Source organism: Arachis duranensis, chromosome 10, assembly GCF_000817695.3.
Source record: "Arachis duranensis cultivar V14167 chromosome 10, aradu.V14167.gnm2.J7QH, whole genome shotgun sequence".
Taxonomy (NCBI): domain Eukaryota; kingdom Viridiplantae; phylum Streptophyta; class Magnoliopsida; order Fabales; family Fabaceae; genus Arachis; species Arachis duranensis.
In genome coordinates this window covers 52,184,900-52,203,619 of record NC_029781.3, presented here as the reverse complement: position 1 = coordinate 52,203,619, position 18,720 = coordinate 52,184,900, and the positions used below count along the sequence as shown (strand labels likewise).

Here is an 18,720-nt window from a genome sequence, read left to right as displayed (position 1 = left end):
TCTTTTTGCTTCTTTATGTCCTCTTCGAGTTGTTTTAGTCGGTTTTGTTGTGCCCGGACAGCTTCTAGAATTTTCGAGCTCTTTTCTTTTTCGGGATTTTGTGGATCTTTGTTTTGGAGTGATGTCTTTGGGCGATTCTGTTTGTTTCCTCCTGGAGTGCGTGGTGATAGAGGGCTGTCCGGTCGTTCTCCAGTGTCGACCTCATCCTCTTGTTCTGATGCAGCGTGGTCATTGTTGGAGGGGTCGTCCGCCATGGTAGAGGGATGACTTCCAGGTTCCCCGGCAACGATGCCAATGTTCCGAGGGTTACCTGAAACGTGTAGCTCGGTCGTTTTGGAGAGGCCCGAGGTGGGGGGATTGATGACCCGAGCTTGATATGCAGAGTGGTTGGTGGTTGTACCTGCAATGACACTCCGATGCTTAAGTTAGCATGGGTCCAAGCAGATATTGAGTAGAATTAGAGTATGAGTTATACCTGGGTGCTCCAGTGTATTTATAATAGTTGGCCGTGATCTTCCCTGGATAAGATATTCTTATCTTATCTTATCTTTTGGGAGTCTTATCTTTATCTTTGTGGAACCGTCTTTCCTAGGCCTTTTCGGCCTTTAGGTTTTGGGCTGCGTTCCTTTTGATGGGCCTTCTTTGCTTTATGTTCCGAGGTCCGACCTTTAGGCGTGGGCCTTAGGGCGAGGTCGGACCTCCTATGAACTTTCCGATTTGGGGAGCTCGGTCAGGGTATGAACAGTACTCAAGAACAAAGCACATTGAGATCAAATATCATTTTATTAGAGAACATGTGCAAAAGGGTACTATTGATATTCAATTTATAAAATCTGAAGACCAACTTGCTGACATCTTTACAAAACCCCTCTGTGAAGACAGATTCTGTTCACTAAGAAAAAGCTTGGGAATGATAGATTTGAGTTCTATTGATAACTTGTGAAATTTTGATTCTGTTCAGATTTATCTCGTGGGAAAGCATGAGATAAAAATAAGAATGTTGGAAGGGCTGTGATCAAGGGGGAGGCTGCGCAGAACTTAATTTTCGTGGGCCATACCAAATCTCTTTGACCCCACCATGACAGTTTTGTTAGTTCCTCATTTTTTTGAAAATCACAATCCTTTTGTTGTCTCATCAAATCTTATTGAAAAAGGATGGTGTCAAATCAAATCTTTCCTTCCACCAAATCCCTTGATTCAAGGAAACCACTTTTTCAATTTATTTCAAGTAAATGAAAAACACCTTGGTCAATAACCGCCCACCTTGTGCATTAACTCCCTCATATTCTCTTTCCACTCAGCATTTATTGCGTCCCTAACCTCCCTCCTTACTCACTCAATTCGGTTCCATTCATCCATTCATCTTCTACCTTTTCATTCTCATTATCCCTTGATTGCTCATAAAAATTCAGAAAAAAGAAAAAGTGGGAAGAACAAAGAGCCAAGCATGGAAGAACAAGAAGAATCATACACTTCCTCTATTCCATCACCATCGCACTCACCACCAAAAAGAACCACACCCGGACGCAGTGCTCAGAAGTCTAAAGGGTTTGCCTTGAATAACACCAAGGAGCCAGCGAACTTGGAGACATGGGATTTCAAGAAAAAGTTCCACAAATCACACTCTCACTATGATCCGTCTAGGTTCGACTCTTGTGCATCTTATGAATTCCACAATGAAGTTTTGGAAAAGCGCCATCTCTGCGCCACTTACCTCGTCAATCTTGACTCACTCACCAACAAAGGGATCCATGTCTCTTCTCTGTTTGATAATCTTCAATGGACACCACTGCTTCACATCCAAAAACTGGTTTACCTTGGTTTGGTCCGCGAGTTCTATGCCAACATGCGACTAATGGATGGCATCATTCACTCCTATGTGAAGGGAGTTCACATAATCCTTGATACTGCAACCCTTGGGATGGCTCTAGGCTACAAAGAAAAAGGAACAAGGGCATACATGTCCAAGAAATAGGATTTACAGGTTGGAATCACTTACCAAATGGCTTTGAATCAAACCTATGAAAGTCTCTCTAGAATGGATGGCACGAATCCAACTCTCAAGAAACTTGGTCCAGATAAGACAATTCTTCTTTACAAACTCATATCTCATGTTCTCATACCACAAAGTGGTTCATGCCACCGAGTAACAGTCTCTGACTTTCTTGTCCTTTTTGCTCTTGTTACTTCCTCTCAAATTTTCTTTGCATACCTTATGATAAGGCATATGTGGGAATCTATAAAGAATACAAAAAGGGCTAGTCTTCCATATGGCATGTTTCTCACCAGCATTTTTAAGTATTTTGAAGTTGATTTAACAAATGAAGCTGTTGAGAATAAAGTTTCAGTCATTAAGGGAGGATGAGTTACAGGGAGGATGATACTGGGAAACCTTGAGGACAAGTTGGGTGCTGCCAGTGAAGAAGGCACTGAAGAATCTGTTTTTAATCTATCTGATGATTAGTTACTTTTTTATGTTTGGCATGTTTAGGCTCAATCTAATACTGTGGTCATTTATTTTGGTACTATAGACACATAATACTGTGCAAGACTCTTGACATTTTAGATATATTTTGCATATTCTGTTCTATATGTCATCCTTTGTAGGTGCCCCTTGATGCCAAAAGGGGGAGAAATGGGCTGAAAATTGAAATCATGAAAACAGGGAATGAAATCCAGGTGGATTTATGATTATCCTTGTTATAAATATTGTGTTTTTGAAGATTATGTTTTATAATGCTTATTATGCATTTGTTGAGTATGTGGCTGCCTGGTTGCTAACATGTTGTTAACATGTATTCTTGTGATTGAAGCAATAGATTTATCTTGATGAATATGCTTGCTACTATTGAAATAGGAATATTCTGATTCATCTTGGTAAACATGCTTGCCGAATACTTTATTTTTTTTACAGTTCCTTTAAGCATTGAGTATGAAAATAAATGATGAAAATCGTTGTGATCATGCAGTGATTAAAAAAATATTTTCTTACCATAAGTATGTTGCTCTGATTTGATTGGAAAATATTTTTTAACAGCAATTTATTTTTGAAATTTTTTGATTAATTATGTTGTCTGTTTGAGCAGAAAATCAAATTATTGATAACAAATGAGTTTTGATTATCATCCAATTCTGCTCATAAATCAAGCCATTCAACATCTTATATTGAATATGTTGAATAACATTGTTGCCTTAGGCTTGATAAAATTGTTACAGGTTGCAACTTTCCTTGGTAACGAAAGTATATATTAAGGGGGAGTCATGTGACAATTAGAAAGGGGGAGAAATATAAATCTTTAAAGGGAGTATTCTATACTCTAATCATTAATTTCTTTTCATTTCAATTTTAATAATGTTTGTCATCAAGGGGGAGATTGATGAGTTTGGAAAACTCAAATTTATTTTGATGATGATCAAACATTATTGAAATAATTAATTACAAAATTATTAATTTGATTTTCATTTAACATATGTTAATTAATAATTTTGTGATGCATGTTTTATTATTGGGCCAAACAGAAAAGCAGAATTATTGCAAGCCCAATATGCTTAAAACCAATCAGCCTTGATTAATGTTTTCTATATTATATGGCTGAAGCAATTTGTGATTATTTGGGCCAGATTGAACTATTATCACTATAAGCCCAATTACAATCTTTGCTAATTAGACCAATGCATGGTCCGAATCCCCTAAGCAAAGAAAGCAAAGTTCCATTACTTCCAACGGATCTCTTCTTTAATCATGTGATGGAACTCAAAATTTTATTGAGAAGAGTTAATACATGCATGGGAACTATGAGAGAGAAAGTGTCATTGATTTGATTGAAGACATCAATGCTGCACGCTAATCTGCAAAGAAAGTAAAAGCAATCCCATATCAATTAATTTGATTCATTTAATTGCTTTTCTTCTAGCTCTATCTTCTCTCTCATCTCTTTCTTCTCTTCGGTCATATCACAGAGGAAATTATGGAAGCTAAATTGATCTACCAAAAGAAAGAAGGAGCTACATGCATCAAGACCATCGAGCTTATGGCAAGAAAATATAAAAAATGTAGTGGCTGAGATTCTTATCACTTATGGTAAGATATGGTGATGAGATCTTGACTTCTCCATACCAAAAATGGTTGAAGGAGATTTGGCCAGCAAGGAAAAGATCCTTAGAGGGATGGCTTGTCTCTGCTTTTGGGGTCACTCATCACAGAAAGTAGCTAGGGTGGCTACATGAGGGAGGAAGCAAAAGTGGAGCAGGTGAAGCTATCATCATCATGAAGCATCAAGGGCCAGAAATTCATCTTGGAGAGCAAGCCAAGGATGGAGTGCTCGGATTGATGAAGATTGATGACCAAGGAAGGACTAGAGGTAATTGCATGTTGGGTTTTGCATGGGTTATCTCTTCTCTCTCTCTGGCCGAACCGGTTTTGTTCTTGGAGAAGAAGAAGTTGGCTTGGTTTTTGGCTTCAAATGAGGAGGCTTCCCTCTTCTATAAAAAGAGAGAACAGGAACGGTTTGGAGCAAGGAGAAAGTGTGAGAGTGTAAGGCACAGTGTTCTCAGATATACCTGAGCTAATAGATTTCTCTTCTCCTTCAACGTTTTCTATTTTTTCTGTTTAATTTTGTCATGTCTTCAGTCTCATGGAAAAAGGCAAACGGTGAGGTTTGTATGAAAAAGCCATAGAGCGGAAAAAGGTAGAGAGTGCAAAATTAAAAGAAAAAGCCATAGATGTCCTTAGAGTTCCTTTGTACATCTGTGTTATGTTTCATGATTCTGTGGGAATCCCCTTGTAAGTTGGGTTAGCACTTTAAAGTCTGTAATTAAGAAGATTATAGTGAAATTCTATCATTGTTGTGATGGAGAGTGGATGTAGGCTACACTGCACTTAGCAGCTGAACCAGGATTTATCTGGGTGTAATTTTTCTCTCTTTTATACTCCATTTCTGTTTCTACTGCACAGGAGCTAAAATTGAAAAATATCTCGTGCCAAGTGACGAGACAAAAATAAAAGTCGCATGGCTAAGGACGAGACAAAAATCAAAAAGTCTCCTGAAGTTATTTCAAAGACCAGCAAGTGTTACTGAGCAAAAAAAGGGGGCTAAGATTCAACCCCCCTTCTCTTAGCCACTGAAAACCATCAAACACAAACAAGACCATGAAAGATATTAAGGGACAATGAAAATTAAAGAACTCACAGGCGACGGCAAAGAGCACACGGTGACACAGGTACGTTCGCACTTCAGACAGAGAGGTGCTCAACACAGATAGAGGAGAGATGTCTCGGAGACAGAGGCATTTTTGACGACGAGAAAGAGGCGGCCGATGACGGGGACGATAGAGAAGACTGGCGGCGTCTGAGACTAAGAGTGAGATTGATTGGGGGATTTTGCCATTTTGGTGAGACTGAGAGTGAGAGAGAAGAGAGAAGAGAGAAGCAGAGAAGCTCGGGAAGCCATGCACATCAACCACAGCTCCATCGCCTCCTTCCTCCGCCGCTGCCGTGCTCCGACAGGCCTCATTCTTCCGCTGCTATCCAAAGAACCTTTGAATTAGGGATTTTGATTTTGGTATGTTGGTGACACTGAGAGTGAGAGAAAGGAGAGGGGATTGGGATTTGGGGGCATTTGGGCTATGTTTTTTTTAATTAAACCAAAACAATGCTGTTTGGTGTCGAAGGGGAGAACCGGACATAAAAATACTGGTCGGTTCGTTCGATTCACTGGTTAACCACCGCACACAAAGCATGTAGCAGTGACGACCCAACCCCCACTATTCTGAATCGGATAGCTTTGCCCAGGAAAGGCCAAGTTGTGCAGTGGCTCACTCCACCCCAAATGACTTCAAGCTTAAATATGGTGAGATTGGTTAAGTTTCTTTGCTCAATGTTTTCCACCAATCTTTTTATGTTTCTAGTGTGTAGGTATGGCTAGTTAAAGATTTTGGACCTTTTTGGAAACACTGATTTGGGGTGTAATTTATAATGTAAGTTACCATTTTTGAGTAGCACAATTTAAGTTTCAAAGGCAAAACACTGCTACTAATGCTACTAATTTAGATTTTGTCCAACTTTTTACTTATAGCTTAAAATTATTTTGTTGTTATCAGTTTTTTCCAATCTTTTCTTCTTCTCAATCTTGCACTATAATCCTAGAGTAGTAGTATTTTAGGGATGTAAATTTTACTTAAATTCTATGTAAACCCAGGCAAATTGAAAAAGCTTCATTTCATAAATGGTGTTGTAACCTGGATTATTCTCTTTGTTTTTTTGTAGTAGCATAGGTTTTGTTAACAATTCACATGCTCAAAGATGAGGTAATGTAGTATTTGATTTAGTGTTTTTATTCTTTGTATTTTTACTTTTGCTTTTTCGAAGACAAATAAAGAAGTATATCAGTGGTGCACTGGTGCGGTGTTTTACAACCACAGACTAACCGGCAAGTGCAATGGGTCGTACCAAGTAATATCTTACATGAGTAAGGATCGATCTCACGAGGATTGATGGATCAAGCAACAATAATTGAGTGATTGGCTTAGTTAGGCAAGCAGAAAAGAGTGTTTTGGTATTCAAAGAGCATTAAACAGTAAATTAAGAATTTCAGAAAGCAAGCACCAATGAGTTGGGAATAAAATATGGAGAAAACAGTTAAGGCTTTAGAGATATCTATTTTCCGGATTGGTTTTTCTTACTAACTATTTTAATCATGCAAGATTTAATTCATGGCAAACTATATGTGACTAGACCCTAATTCCTTAGACCTTCCTAGTCTCCTCTAAAATTTATCAACTGCCAATTCCTTGGTCAATTAATTCCAATTAGAGGGTGATGATCAAGTTCTAGTTTATATGCCACAAGAATCCTAATTATCCAAAAATAAGGGGATTATATGTCATGTATCCCGTTAAATACAAATAATTGGAAATTTAGGATAATATGTTTGCAAGCTGTTGTTCAAGTAAAGAGCTTTTCCAAGTTTTACAAGAACTCAATTAGAACATAGGTCATACTTCCGTTCCACCCAAATTCATAAGATGAAGAGCGAAAACAATTCTTAAATTATAAATCCATACATGAATTAAAATAGAAAAAGCAATAAAATCAATCCATACAAATAGACAGAGCTCCTAACCTTAACAATGGAAGATTAGTTGCTCATGGAATATAGAATGTAAATTTGTATAGAATTCCCTAATGGAATCTCCCTAATTGGACCTCTAATAGAAGAGAAGTCTCTCCTTTTTATAACTAATCCTAATTAATTTATAATCTAATATTTAAAATTAAGATAATATCTTTTCCTATTTTCAAATTCAAATTTGAATTTAAATCAGAATTAACTAACTACTTCGCATCTTATAATGTAGGGACCACTTGGCTTTACTGGATCTGCGCCTAACTTGGGTGTTGAAATGGGGCCCAAAAATCACCCCCAGCGTTTTCTGCATTTTTTGCTCGTGGTGCATGTCACGCGTACGCGTCAGTCACGCGTACGCGTCAGTCACGCGTACGCGTCGACGGTCTTTTTCGCAAGTCACGCAGACGCATCGGTCACGCGCACGCATCGCTGAGCAAATCTTCAAATCACGCGTACGTGTCAGTCACGCACATGTGTCACCATGGAAAGCTCCAAATTATGCGCACGCATCAAGCACACGTGCGTGTCACTCCTCGCAGCCATCTCCTTTGATTCTTGTGCTACAGAAACTCCATCAAATCTAGCTGAATGCTACATAAAATAAACAGTATTGCACAAAACTCAAAATAGCATCCATAGTGGCTAAAATATAATTAATTCTTGATTAAACTCAACAAATTAGATGTAAATTCACTTGGAAAGGATAGAAAAGATGCTCACGCATCACAACACCAAACTTGAACTGTTGCTTGTCCTCAAGCAACCAAAACTAACATAGGCTTAGGATGTGAATTTGTATGAGAATAAGAGTTCGATTAAGCTCATGTCTCTTCTTATAGTGGGGTTTACAACTGCAATCCTGAATAGTTTTGGCATTTCACTTGATCCTTTGAAATTCAAAATGATTGGAATCCATAGGAACTCAAAATTCAGATAGTGTTATTGATTCTCCTAGTTCAGTATGTTGATTCTTGAACACAGCTACTTTATGAGTCTTGGCCGTGACCCTAAGCATTTTGTTTTCCAGTATTACCACCGGATACATAAATGCCACAGACACATAACTGGGTGAACCTTTTCAGATTGTGACTCAGCTTTGCTAGAGTCCCCAGTTAGAGGTGCCCAGAGTTCTTAAGCACACTCTTTTTGCTTTGGATCACGACTTTAACCGTTCAGTCTCAAGATTTTCACTTGACACCTTCACGCCACAAGCACATGGTTAAGGACAGCTTAATTTAGCCACTTAGGCCATGGTTTTATTCCTTTGGGCCCTCTTATCCATTAATGCTCAAAGTCTTGGATCATTTTTACCCTTTGCCTTTTAGTTTAAAGGGTTTTTGGCTTTTTCTGCTTGCTTTTTCTTTTTTTTCTTTCTCTTTATTTTTTATTTTATTTTATTTTTTTCGCAAGCTTTATGTTTTTCACTACCTTTTCTTGGTTCAAGAATCAATTTTATAATTTTTCAGATTATCAATAACATTTCTCTTTTTTTCATTATTCTTTCAAGAGCCAACAATTTTAACATTCATAAACTTCACTATAAAAAATATGCATTGTTCATGTCATGCATTCAGAATTACAAAAAATACCACCACATTTAAGTAAATAAGACTACTCTTAAAATTAACTCAATTTCTCATGCAATACATCACTGTTGTATATTTTTTTATTTGAATTCAAGCTTAGTGAGTAATACATGAGACATTTTTTCAGAATTAAAAAATTAAGAGAAAACAAAACTAGACCTAGGATTCTAACTAATAAAGGATCATACAACAAACAAAGCAAAATAGTAGAAAGCCGGAACATAAAATAGAAAAAGCGGGAAGGAATAAAAAATGAAAGGAACTCAACCACCTTAGTTATCCTAGCGGTCACTTTATTCTTCAGGTTGTGCTCCTCAGTGAAGATGATTCACCTCCCTTTTGGTGCCATAGGAATAAACAAAAAGCTTTTAAGCAAAGCGTCAACACCAAACTTAAAGATTTGCTTGTCCTCAAGCAAAGAAGAACTGAAAATAGAAAGAGAAAAATATTATGATGAAAGAAAAAGAAAAGGATAAAAGAACAAGAGAGAATTAGGATTGGAAGAGGGGGGAAGTAAATTAAAACTGGGTGGCGAACTAGTGTGGTTGTGCGGCGCAGGCGACACGTACGCGTGCAGCACGCGTACGCGTGGGTTGCAGAATTTTCTTAATGATGTGTACGCGTCAGGCACGCGTCCCCTTGGTTTTGTGCGATTTGCACGAATCTAGCTGCACACACGCATCGTGTGGCTTGGGAACCAACAATTTCATACGATGCATGCGCGTCATGCATGCGCACGCGTGGATGGCCATTTTTTCAACTGACGCGCACGGGTTAGGGACGCGTACGCATGGTCAATTTTGTGCGTCTAGCACACTTCCTTCCCCAAGCCAGCATAACTCTCTACCCAAACACACTTTTACGTCGATTTTTCAGGTCACGCGTACGCGTCGCTGACGCACACGCGTGAATGGTGAAAATCACAAACGACGCACACGCATGGGGTACGCGTATGCATGGGTTTGTTTGTGCTAGAGGCATCATTCTTGCACCACTCCCATGCAACTCTCTATCAAATTTTATTTTTTACGCACATGCATATGACGCGTACGCGTCAGCGACGCTTGCGCGTCATGTGCTCCTCTTCTCTCTTTTTTTTTCCGGTTCCTGTTCTAAAATAGCTGCATGATCAGAAAATTAGTAAGAACTCAATGAATATCAAATAAATAACAAAACTACTACTACGAAAAATAACTAAGAATGAAAAGGAACGATCATACCATGGTGGGTTGTCTCCCACCAAGCACTTTTAGTTAAAGTCCTTAAGTTGGACATGTGGTGAGCTCCTTGCCATGGTGGCTTGTGCTTGTACTGATCCAGGAATCTCCACCAATGTTTATAATTCCAATGGCCACCGGGATCCCAAGCTAGGCGCATAACGCCTTCGAGCAAGTTGAAGCAAGTGGCAAGGCCCCAAGAGTGTTGATTGTGGAAATGAATTCCAGGGTCCCAAACCTTTCTTTTACACCCGTCTTCTTGTGGATCACCATTGTTCCCACCGAGTGGCAAGCAATCTGAATTCTCACAGAGACATCCAATTAACCTTCTAGACCCATTCAAGTGAGCTCTACACCAATCCTTGCACTTCAATTTGGAGCATGCAACCATATTGAACCTTGCTTGACATTTCTTGCCACTAACCATCTTCTTCTTACTCTTAATGCCACAAAGAGCTCTAAGTTGACCATCTGTCTCCAGTAGCCCATATTCAAGTGGGAAAGTAAAGGTTAAGGATAGGAATTTTACCCACTTGAATGTTGATTTGGATGGTGATGGCTTTGGAAGAGGTCTTGCAAGCTCTACTCCCTTGTGTTCTTTGAATTCTTCTACCTCTTTGCAAGCTTCCTCAATTTCAACCTCTTTCTCTTGGTAGCTTTCTTCTAATTTAATCTCTTCTTCATTGCTTACCAAGGGCATGGGAGGTTGTGCATCTTCCTCCTTTGTGGGTGCATCTTCCTCCTTTGTTTTTGCATCTTCCTTTTCTTCCATGTGTGAGGATGGAAAGTTCTCTAGTTCACTGGAGTATAAACTCCTTTGATTGATTTCCTCACTTTCTTCTATAGGATCTTGCATTATATCTCTTGGGAAGGAATTTGCTTGCTCCTCTTCCTGTGACTTAATAATTGACTGCACATGTTTCTCTACATTTTTGACACTCGTCTTTATATCATATAAGAATTCTTTCATGAGAAGCTCAAGATCTGATGGTATTTAAGATGAATAAGGAGATAATGGCTCTTGATATGAATAAGAAGGAGATGATGGTTCTTGATAAGTGTAAAAAGAAGATGGCTCTTGGTATGAATAGGGAGATGGTGGCTCTTGATATGGGTAGAAAGATGATGGTTCTTGATATGGATAGTGAGATGGTGGTTCTTGGTATGGATATGGAGATGGTGGTTCTTGATAGTTGGAACATGGAGCACTGAAGTTTCTTTGGTTTTGACTTTGCCAACCAAAATATGGGCAGTTCCCCCGTCCACAATAATATGAATCACTACTCGGGTGTAAGTAGTAACCTATGTGATCTCTCTCCATTATTTTTCCTCAGCACAAAACACCAAAAAGAATTAAACGCACCATGTGGTAAACAGGAAAGCAAAGAAGACAAAACATAATTTTTTTTTGAAAAGGAATAATAAAAAAAATAATAAAAAAATTCGAAAATAAATGAAAAGAAGTGAACTATAAATTCAAAAATTAAACAAAGAAAGATACTAGGATTTTAAAAAAATATATTTTTTTAGAGAAAAATTACTACGGGGACACGAAACTTAATTTCAAAAATTAAGAGAAAAAAATTTAAATCAAATAAATCAAAATATTTTTTTGAAAATTTAAGGAAATAAGTTAAATGAAATTAAAGTAAAAACTCCTAATCTAAGAAATCAAACAACCAGTAGTTGTCAATCACAGTCAATCCCCGGCAACGGCGCCAAAAACTTGGTGCGGTGTTTTACAACCACAGACTAACCAGCAAGTGCACCGGGTCGTACCAAGTAATACCTTACGTGAGTAAGGGTCGATCCCACGAGGATTGATGGATCAAGCAACAATGATTGAGTGATTGGCTTAGTTAGGCAAGCAGAAAAGAGTGTTTTGGTATTCAAAGAGCATTAAACAGTAAATTAAGAATTTCAGAAAGCAAGCAGCAATGAGTTGGGAATAAAATATGGAGAAAGCAGTTAAGGCTTTAGAGTTATCTATTTTCCGGATTGATTTTTCTTACTAATTATTTTAATCATGCAAGATTTAATTCATGGCTAACTATATGTGACTAGACCCTAATTCTTTATACCTTCCTAGTCTCCTCTAAAATTTATCAATTGCCAATTCCTTGGTCAATTAATTCCAATTAGAGGGTGATAATCAAGTTCCAGTTTATATTCCACAAGAATCCTAATTATCCAAAAATAAGGGGATTATATGTCACGTATCCTGTTAAATACAAACAATTAGAAATTCAGGATAATATGTTTTCAAGCTGTTGTTTAAGTAAAGAGCTTTTCCAAGTTTTATAAGAACTCAACTAGATCATGGGTCATACTTCCGTTCCACCCAAATTCATAAGATGAAGAGCGAAAACAATTCTTAAATTATAAATCCATACATGAATTAAAATAGAAAGAGCAATAAAATCAATCCATACAAATAGACAGAGCTCCTAACCTTAACAATGGAGGATTAGTTGCTCATGGAATGTGGAATGTAAATTTGTATAGAATTCCCTAATGGAATCCCCCTAATTGGACCTCTAATAGAAGAGAAGTCTCTCCTTTTTATAACTAATCATAATTAATTTAAAATCTAATATTTAAAATTAAGATAATATCTTTTTCTATTTTCAAATTTAAATTTGAATTTAAATAAGAATTAACTAAATACTCCGCGTCTTGTAACGTGGGGACCACTTGGCTTCACTGGATCTGCGCCTAACTTGGGTGCTAAAATGGGGCCCAGAAATCACCCCCCAGCGTTTTCTGCGTTTTCTGCTCGTGGTGCATGTCACACGTATGCGTCAGTCACGCGTACGCGTCGATGGTCTTTTTCGCAAGTCACGCGGACGCGTCGGTCACGCGCACACGTCGCCATGGAAAGCTCCAAATTACGCGCACGCGTCAGGCATGCGTGCGCGTCGCTCCTCGCAGCCATCTCCGTTGATTCTTGTGCTGCAGAAACTCCATCAAATCTAGCTGAATACTACCTAAAATAAATAGTATTGCACAAAACTCAAAATAGCATCCATAGTGGCTAAAATATAATTAATTCTTGATCAAACTCAACAAATTAGATGCAAATTCACTAGGAAAAGATAGAAAAGATGCTCACGCATCATACGCTAAGCTAATAATTCTTTTTGCATTTGTAATATTATAAAGAAGTCATCAGTAGAGGAGCTTTCAATACTATGAAAAATAGATGCTATGAAGGAGTCACACATTCCTGACTTCCTTGGATCAGTAAGTTCTATGATTTAATTGTACCAATGCTTCCATAAATTATATGAATAGCATTTGCACCAATAGTGCTCGCTGATTAAAATGAATTTGGGTTGCAGCTTAATGCATTACAATATAGGAGGATAGATTTTGATGAGTTTTGCTGTTATTACTTGACCAGTGGGAGCAACATGCACGGTGTGCCTTTGAACATTTTGAAAAGGATGGAAATAGCTCTATAATCATTGAGGGAACTAGCTTTGGTATGTTTAATTTGACCATGGTCATAGCTTATGCATACATACCTTTATATAGATAATATGAACATGCTAATGATTTTACAAGCCATAATATTTACTGTATTCAAAATATTTACAAGCTAAACAAAATATTCTTGATAGAGGAGGACAAATGATGAGCGCATAATTTATACGCTTTTTGGCATTGTTTTTAGGTAGTTTTTAGTAGGATCTAGCTACTTTTAGGGATGTTTTCATTAGTTTTTATGCTAAATTCATATTTCTGGACTTTACTATGAGTTTGTGTGTTTTTCTATGATTTCAGGTATTTTCTGGCTGAAATTGAGGGACCTGAGCAAAAGTCTGATAGGAGGCTGACAAAGGACTGCTGATGCTGTTGGATTCTGACCTCCCTGCACTCAAAATAAATTTTCTGGAGCTAGAAAACTCCAAATGGCACGCTCTCAATGGCGTTGGAAAGTAGACATCCAGATCTTTCCATCAATATATAATAGTTCATACTTTATTCAAGTTTAGATGACGCAAACTGGCGTTCAACGCCAGTTCCATGATACATTCTGGAGTAAAACGCCAGAAACACGTCACAAACCAGAGTTAAATACCAAAAACACGTTACAACTTGGCGTTTAACTCCAAAAGAAGCCTCTGCACGTGTAAAGCTCAACCTCAGTCCAATCATACACCAAAGTGGGCCCCGGAAGTGGATTTCTGCATTTAGATTTCTTTCTGTAAATCCTAGTAACTAGTCTAGTATAAATAGGACTTTTTACTATTGTATTATCATCTTTGGACGTTTAGTTCTTAGACATTGGAGGCTGGCCATTCGGCCATGCCTGAACCTGGATCACTTATGTATTTTCAACGGTGGAGTTTCTACACACCATAGATTAAGGTGTAGAGCTCTGTTGTACCTCGAGTTTTAATGCAAAGTACTACTATCTTCTATTCAATTCATGCTTATTCTTATTCTAAGATATCCGCTGCCCTTTAACCTGATGGATGTGATGATTCGTGACACTCATCATCATCCGTCCTTATGAACGCATGCTTGACAATCACTTCCGTTCTACCTTAGACCGAGCGCACATCTCTTGGATTCCTTGATCAGAATCTTCGTGGTATAAGCTAGAACCCTTTGGCGGCCACTCTTGAGAATCTGGAAAGTCTAAACCTTGTCTGTGGTATTCCAAGTAGGATTCAAGGATTGAATGACTGTGACGAACTTCAAACTCACAATTGTTGGGCGTGGTGACAGACGCAAAAGAATCAATGGATTCTATTCCGACATGATCGAGAACCGACAGATGATTAGTCGTGCTGTGACAGAGCATTTGGACCATTTTCACTAAGAGGATGGGAAGTAGCCATTGACAACGGTGATGCCCTACATACAGCTTGCCATGGAAAGGAGAAAGAAGGATTGGATAAAAGCAGTAGGAAAGCAAAGATTCAGAAGGAACACAGCATCTTCATACACTTATCTAAAATCCCCACCAATGATTTACATAAGTATCTCTATCTTTATTTTATGCTTTATTTATTATTAATTTTCGAAAACCATCATAACTTTTATAATCTGCCTGACTGAGATTTACAAGATGACCATAGCTTGTTTCATACCAACAATCTCTGTGGGATCGACCCTTACTCACGTAAGGTATTACTTGGACGACCCAGTGCACTTGCTGGTTAGTTGTGCGAAGTTGTGACAAAGTGTGATTCACGTTTGAGAGCGCTACCAAGTTTTTGGCGCCATTGTTGATGATCACAATTTCGCGCACCAAATTTTTTGTGCCGTTACCGGGGATTGTTCGAGTTTGGACAACTGACGGTTTATCTTGTTGCTCAGATTAGGTAATTTTATTTTCAAAAAGTTTTCAAAAATCTTTCAAAAAATATTTTTCTTTGTTTTCGTTTTTCTAAAAATTATTTTCAAAAAAATAAATAAATAAAAATACAAAAAAATTAATAAAATCATAAAAATCAAAAACATTTTGTGTTTCTTGTTTGACTCTAGTATCAATTTTTAAGTTGGTGTCAATTGCATGTTTTTAAAACTTTTGCATTTTTCAAAAATTCATGCATATGTTCTTCATGATCTTCAAGTTGTTCTTGACAAGTCTTCTTGTTTGATCTTGATATTTTCTTGTTGTGTCTTTTGTTGTTTCTCATATGCATTTTTGCATTCATAGTGTCTAAACATGAAAATTTTGGTGTCTTGCATGTTTTCTTTTCTTGAAAATTTTTCAAAAATAAGTCTTGATGTTCATCTTGACATTCAAAGTGTTCTTGGTGTTCATCTTGACATTCATAGTGTTCTTGCATGCATCATGTGTTTTGATTCATAATTTTTATGTTGTGAGTCATTTTGTGTTTTTCTCTCTCATCATTAAAAATTCAAAAATAAAAAAAATCTTTCCCTTATTTCTCTCAAAAATTCGAAATCTTTGGGTTGACTTAGTCAAAAAATTTTAAAAATAAGTTGTTTCTTGTTAGTCAAGTCAAGATTTCAATTTTAAAAATCTTATCTTTTCAAAACTTTTTCAAAAATCAAATATTTTTCATTTTTTCTTCTTATTTTTCGAAAATTTTAAAATTGTTTTTCAAAATCTTTTTCTTAATTTCATTTCATAATTTTCGAAAACTTTACTAACAATTAATGTGATTGATTCAAAAATTTGAAGTTTGTTACTTTCTTGTTAAGAAATATTCAATCTTTAAATTTTAGAATCATATCTTTTAGTTTCTTATTAGTTAAGTAATCAATTTTAACTTTAAAAATCAAATCTTTTTTTTTCAAAATAAATTTCAATCATATCATTGTCATATTTTTTTCAAAATTATATCTTTTTCAAAAATTTGATTTCAAAATATCTTTTCTGACTTCTTATCTTTTCAAAATTGATTTTCAAATCTTTTTCAACCAACTAATTGACTTTTTTTTATTTCTTATCTTTTTCAAAACCACCTAACTACTTTTCTCTTTCTAATTTTCAAAAATTACTTCCCTCTTTTTCAAAAATTTTCTTAATTAACTAATTGTTTCAAATTTTAATTTTAATTTTATTTCTTCTCTTAATTTTTGAAAATCACTAACCTGTTTTCAAAAAATTTTTTTGAAAACTCCTCTCTCTCATCTTCTTCTATTTATTTATTTTATCTACTAACACCTCTCTTCTACTCAAGAATTCGAACTCACTATTCCCCCTTGTGTTTGGATTCTTACCTTTTCCTTCTTTTATTCTCTTATTCTTCTACTCACATAAAGGAATCTCTATACTATGACTTAGAGGATTCCTCTTCTTTTTCTGTTCTCTTCCTTTTCATATAAGCAGGAGCAGGGATAAGAACATTCTTGTTGAAGCAGATCTGGAACCTGAAAGGACTCTGAAGAAGAAGCTAAGAGAAGCTAAAGCACAACAATCTAGAGAAAACCTTACAGAGAATCTCGAAAAAGAGAGAGACATGGCCGAACCCAATAACAATGGTGGAGGCGCAAGGAGGATGCTTGGTGATTATACTACACCTACTTCCAAGTTTGATGGAAGAAGCATCTCAATCCCTACCATTGGAACAAACAATTTTGAGCTGAAACCTCAACTAGTTGCTCTAATGCAACAAAACTGCAAGTTTCATGGACTTCCATCAGAAGATCCTTATCAGTTTTTAACTGAATTCTTATAGATCTGTGAGACTGTTAAGACCAATGGAGTAGATCCTGAAGTCTACAGGCTCATGCTTTTCCCTTTTGCTGTAAGAGACAGAGCTAGAACATGATTGGACTCATAACCTAAGGATAGCCTGGACTCCTGGGATAAGCTGGTCACGGCCTTCTTGGCTAAGTTCTTTCATCCTCAAAAGCTGAGCAAGCTTAGAGTGGATGTTCAGATCTTCAAACAAAAAGATGGTGAATCCCTCTGTGAAGCTTGGGAAAGATACAAGCAGATGACCAAAAGTTGTCCTTCTGACATGCTTTCAGAATGGACCATTCTGGATATATTCTATTATGGTCTATCTGAGTTCTCTAAGATTTCACTGGACCATTCTGCAGGTGGATTCATTCACCTAAAGAAAACGCCTGCAGAAGCTCAAGAACTTATTGACATGGTTGCAAATAATCAATTCATGTACACTTCTGAGAGGAATTCTGTGAATAATGGGACGCCTCAAAAGAAAGGAGTTCTTGAAATTGATGCTCTGAATTCCATATTGGCTCAGAATAAAATGTTGACTCAGCAAGTCAACATGATTTCTCAAAGTCTGAATGGATGGCAAAATGCATCCAACAGTACTAAAGATGCATCTTCTGAAGAAGAAGCTTATGATCCTGAGAACCCTGTAATAGCAAAGGTGAATTATATGGGTGAACCTTATGGAAACACTTATAATTCATCATGGAGAAATCATCGAAATTTCTCATGGAAGGATCAACAAAAGCCTCAACAAGGCTTTAATAATGGTGGAAGAAATAGGCTCAGCAATAGCAAGACTTTTCCATCATCTTCTCAGCAACAGATAGAAAATTCTGAGCAGAGTACCTCTAGCTTAGCAAACATAGTCTCTGATCTATCTAAGGCCACTTTAAGTTTCATGAGTGAAACAAGGTTGATGAGCAGATAATTTATACGCTTTTTGGCATTGTTTTTAGTATGCTTTTAGTATGTTTTAGTTAGTTTTTATTATATTTTTATTAGTTTTTATTTAAAATTCACTTTTCTAAACTTTACTATGAGTTTTTGTATTTTTCTATGATTTTAGGTATTTTATGGCTGAAATTGAGGGACCTGAGCAAAAATCTGATTCAGAGGCTGAAAAGGGCTGCAGATGCTGTTGGATTCTGACCTCCCTGCACTCGAAGTGGATTTTCTGGAGCTACAAAAACCCAATTGGCGCGCTCTTAATTGTGTTAGAAAGTAGACATCCAGGGCTTTCCAAAACTATATAATAGTCTATACTTTGCCCGAGATTTGATGGCCCAAACAGGCGTTTCAAGTCAGCTTCAGAATTCCCGGCGTTAAACGCCGGAACTGGCACAAAAGTGGGAGTTAAACGCCCAAACTGGCACAAAAGCTGGTGTTTATCTCCAAGAAACGTCTCTACACATGGAAGCTTCAATGCTCAGCCCAAGCACACACCAAGTGGGCCCGGAAATGGATTTTTACGTCATTTACTCATTTCTGTAAACCCTAGGCTACTAGTTCTCTATAAATAGGACCTTTTGCTATTGTATTCGGGGGAATCTTTCAATCTTCGGATCATCTTTTGATCATGTTTTTATGATTGAACCCTCTTTGGGAGGCTGGCCATT

The 18,720-nt window shown here is 37.1% G+C and overlaps 1 non-coding gene across 1 annotated transcript; it reads right to left on the bottom strand.

Moving 5' to 3' along the window:
* Positions 1-17,279: 17,279 nt before the first annotated feature.
* LOC127743328 (small nucleolar RNA R71) lies at positions 17,280-17,387 on the bottom strand. The gene has a single exon (XR_008004720.1). It is a non-coding gene; the product is annotated as a small nucleolar RNA R71 (small nucleolar RNA).
* Positions 17,388-18,720: the final 1,333 nt, after the last annotated feature.